Genomic DNA, 5130 nt, shown 5'->3' with positions numbered 1-5130 from the left:
AGACCAGAGGACATTTCTACAAAAAGTACGATCTTTGTCCCCATGTGCAGTTGCAAACCGTAGTCTGGCTTTTTTTATGGTGGTTTTGGAGCATTGGCTTCTTCTTTGCTGAGCGGCCTTTCAGGTTATGTCGTTATAGGACTCGTTTTACTGTGGATATAGATACTTTACCTGTTTCCTCCAGCATCTTCACAAGGTCCTTTGCTGTTGTTCTAGGATTGATTTGCACTTTTCACACCAAAGTACTTTCATTTCTAGGAGACAGAGCACGTCTCCTTTCTGAGCGGTATGACGGCTGCATGGTCCCATGGTGTTTATACTTGTGTACTATTGTTTGTACAGATGAACGTGGTACCTTCAGGCATTTGTAAATTGCTCCCATTGATGAACCAGACTTGTGGAGGTCTACAATTGTCTTTCTGAGGTCTTGGCTGATTTCTTTTGATTTTCCCATGATGTCAAGCAAAGAGGCAGTGAGTTTGAAGGTAGGCCTTGAAATACATCCACAGGTACACCTCCAATTGACTCAAATTATGTCAATCAGCCTATCAGAAGCTTCTAAAGCCATGATATCATTTTCTGGAATTTTCCAAGCTGTTTAAAGGCACAGTCAACTTAGTGTATGTAAACTTCTGACCCACTGGAATTGGGATACAGTGAATTAAGTGAAATAATCTGTTTGTAAACAATTGTTGGAAAAATGACTTGTGTCATGCACATAGTAGATGTCCTAACCAACTTGCCTAAACTATAGTTTGTTAACAAGAAATCTGTGGAGTTGTTGAAGAACAGGTTTTAATGACTCTAACCTATGTGTATGTAAACTTCCGACTTCAACTGTATCTACCGCTATCGATCCAGTATCACTGCACATTGTAAATAAGGTACTGGAACTGACCCTGTATATAGTATGTTTACTCACTTTGTGTTCTTCTTATTCTTATATCTTATGTTTTTGTTCTGCCTTGTTATTTTTAGTGTTACAGTGTTACATTATTGATTACTGCATTATTAGGGTTAGAGCTTGCAAGTAAGGCATTTCACTGTACTTGTACATGTGACATTCAAACTTAAAACTAGGCTAGGGGATATCCAGGCTGTATCACAACCAGCCGTGATTGGGAGTCCCATAGGGCTGCGCACAATTGGCCCAGCATTGTCTGGGTTTGGCCGGTGTAGGCCATCATTGTAAATAAGAATTTGTTCTTAACTGACCCGCCTAGTTAAATAAAGGTGAAATAAATAAATAAATAAATAGACATTAAGGAAGGTTAGGAGAAGGGTTAGCGAACATGCTAAGTAGTTGCAAAGTTACTAATTAGCTAAAATATTAAAGTAATCCGTGATGAGATTTGAACATGCAACCTATGGGTTGCTAGGCATTTGCATTATATGTAACCAACCATACTACTTTTGTTTTTGCCTTAAGTAACCTTCTGTCTCATGTAACCATACCAAACGTAACATATCATACTAATTTGAGTGTCCCGGATTTACATTTAGTATTTTACGTCCAGCCTATGAGACCAGGCTGGTGTTAATGGAGTTGAGCAGAGGTGCTCAGAGGCATTTCGGCCACCCTGTTAAGCTCCTGGATGTTAAAGGTAGACAGTCCGGTGTTCCGGGGGCATCACAGTGGGGCATCCACGCCAAATGCAAAGAGCCATAGTAGTGGCCCTGGAGTGCTGGAACAAAGCCAGCATGTAAACACTGTGGATGAAGCTGGTCTCTTCCATTGACTTCATATTCTTATTCATGTTCACACTTCTTCACTGGATTGATGTTAGGCCTGGGGTCCCGTCAAACACTCCAGTGTAGATAATGATGTGACGTAAAGAAAACAGCTAAAAGAAAACAGCTAAATTCCTGCAATTGTACACATTTTGCCATGGGCCAATATTTTTTTTTTGCAGTGTTATTGTCAATCATGCTATTCTACACACCCTGCCACGAGTGAGGGAACTTTTTTTTTTTTTGTAACAGTATTTTTATTAGAATTTCACAATTTTCACCCATATTAAGAGATTAAACGACAAAGACAAAGCAAAAAACAGCACTCACTTACTCATACCTGCACACACACACACATACATCTCACACACACACAATATTCCTCTCCCCCCTTACACTGTGTATAAGACAGTAGTTTTTGGAATTGTTAGTTAGATTACTTGTTCGTTATTACTGCATTGTCGGAACTAGAAGCACAAGCATTTCGCCCCACCATTGGGTCTTTGATTATTCTCAATCATTGGGTCATACATTTTAAACAAACATACAAACAGAAATTAAACAAAAAAAACTCAGTTTAAACCAAGAAGTTAGGTTCCACACATGGAACGTGTAGTGTAATTCTGAAATACATAGATCACCACCACTCTAAGAGAATTCTTGCAGCATAATAGCTGATACCTCAGGTTCTAGATCATTTAGATAAGGTTCCCATACTTTGTAGAACTGATCTGTTTTAGAATGCAATGTACATGTCAGATATTCCAGTGGCACCCATTCAAATAGTATCTTATGCCAATCTTTAATAGAGGAACCTTATCACTAATCCACTGTAAGAGGATGTTTTTCCTCGCTGCAAAGGTAAGGATGTTGAAAAGCCTCCTCTTACCCACAGAAGTAATACGCCTACTAGGGAGACCTAACAGTAAAGAAACTGGGTCCAAATCTAGATCAACCCCTAGGCTCTTTTCAATTTCGTGCAGAACACCAGACCAGTATCTTTGTATTTTGATACATGACCATAAACAATGTATTAGGGAGCCTGTATTAGTTTTACATTTAATACACTGAGGAGAAGAGGAAGAGGGACAAAAAGCATGTCTATGATTTGGGGATATATGCAATCTGTGTATTATTCTTAACTGGATTGCTCTAGTACGATTACATATAGATATTGTTTTTGCATATCTCCAAATGTCCTCCCACATCTCTTCGTTAATAGTAACAGACAATTCTTTCTCCCACACTTGTTTCACCCTCTGTGTGTCAACAGCAGAAAAGGACCTTAAAGCATCAAAAAACAGACTTAGACATTTTCCTTTGTGGGACAAAAAAAAAGCATTCTTTCAATGACAGTCACATCAGGGTTGCCAATTAAAATATAATGTCTTACTTGTAGGAAGCGGGAAAAGTCCTGCTTTGGGAGTCGATATTTCTCGACCATCTGCTCAAATGACAATAAAATCTTATCAGCAAATAAATCATTTAGTCTGCGTATACCCTTATTAAGCCAAAAGTTAAAGCCAGCATCCAGCAATCCTGGACCAACATCTAGGTAGTTAAGAATTGGGGTAAGAGCAGGAGGTTAGTTTGGACCTTCCCAAAAAAACATTGAACTGACCTCCATACTTTGAGTGTGTTAAGTGTAATGGGATTATTGTAGTGACCTTTTACAGACTTGAAACATCTGAAAAATAAAAGATCCTGTAAAGGGTATTTTGAAAGAGAAGTCTCAATGTCTAACCAAATAGAGAAGTCATCATTTGTGATCCAGTCAGAAATATAACATAGTTGGACACACCATTGATAGAACCTGATATTGGGTAGATCCAAGCTGCCCATAGAACTTGGCAGCTGCAATATTGCCATCTTAAGTCTTGGCTTGCGTTTACTCCATTTAAAGGAAGTTAGCCATCCATTTACATCCTGTATTACCTTATTGGATAGTAATACTGGGATCATTTGGATTGGGTAAAGTAGTCTAGGTAAAATGTTCATTTTCAAGAGGGATATTCTACGCAACCATGAAATCGGAAGATAGTTCCAGCTCTCCAGATCCTGTCTTATTGTATCAAACAAGGGAACAAAAGTGGTTTTGTACATTTGCTGGAATTTAGGAGTTGCAAATATACCCAGATACGTCAAACTTGAGGGAGACCATTTTTTAAATGTTTTATTTTATTTGACTAGGCAAGTCAGTTAATAACAAATTCTTATTTTCAATGACAGCCCAGGAACAGTGGGTTAACTGCCTGTTCAGGTGCAGAATGACAAATTTGTACCTTGTCAGCTCAGGGATACGAACTTGCAACCTTTCGGTTACTAGTCCAACGCTCTAACCACTAGGCTACCCTGCCACCCCAGGGTAAAAAGGAAGGGGGGAGAAGTATTAGGTACAGAGTGTTTGTTACCAAGTGGCATAGCCTCTGATTTAGTTAAGATAATCTTGTAGCCTGAGAGTTCGCTGAATAATTCAATAATATTAACAAGAGATGTAATTGAAGTCTCGGGACTAGATGAATATCAGGACATCATCAGCATACATGCTTACTTTATGGTGAACATCACCAATGAGCAGCCCCTGTGTAGCAGGCGTTAACCTGATGGCCTCGGCCAGTGGTTCCATAGGGAGTGCAAATAGGAGAGGGGAAGTGAGGGGAACATTTTGCTATTACATATTTTGCCATGAGGCTGAGATGTATTTTTGCCTGTTTAGAGCACATTTCCTGCAGGTGGGGTTCCTTCAGGGGTCCATTGGCCCCTCTCCAGCAATGGCAAGCCTAGTCTGTCTGACCAGCCATCTGAGAAGTGTGGCATGGCCATGTGGGAAAAGAGCATGAGGAGGAGGGAAAGAACTGTGAGTAATAATAATTCATTTAATTTGCAAAGCACTTTCATCACACCCAAGGCAGTGGACTTGCATCGATAGAGTGTATGCATCGTGGCATATTGTTGTTATTAAGGTTGGGGGTCTTCTGTACAGCTGCAGTCAAAAGACAGGCGCATACTGTAACTTGTACACTGAGTGTACAAAACATTAGGAACACCTGCTCTTTCCTTGACATAGACTGACCAGGTGAATCTAGGTGTAAGCTATGATCCCTTATTGATGTTACTTGTTAAATCCTTCAACGACGCCCGGCCAAACTGAGCAATCGGGGGAGAAGGGCCTTGGTCAGGGAGACTTTGTTGAAGCACCTTTTTGGTCTGTAATCACTGCCAAAGGTGCTTCAACAAAGTACTGAATAAAGGGTATGAATACTTATAGAAATGCGATATTTCCATTTTTTATTTTATTTTTAAAAAATAAAAAAAACTGTTTTTGATTTGTCATTATAGGGTACTTTGTGTAGACTGAAGGCTGTAAACGTAACAAAATGTGGAAAAAGTCAAGGGGTC

This window comes from Oncorhynchus tshawytscha, linkage group LG14 (genome assembly GCF_018296145.1).
Source record: "Oncorhynchus tshawytscha isolate Ot180627B linkage group LG14, Otsh_v2.0, whole genome shotgun sequence".
Taxonomy (NCBI): domain Eukaryota; kingdom Metazoa; phylum Chordata; class Actinopteri; order Salmoniformes; family Salmonidae; genus Oncorhynchus; species Oncorhynchus tshawytscha.
The sequence above is the reverse complement of the archived record's forward strand: the minus strand, read 5'-3'. Positions refer to the sequence as shown.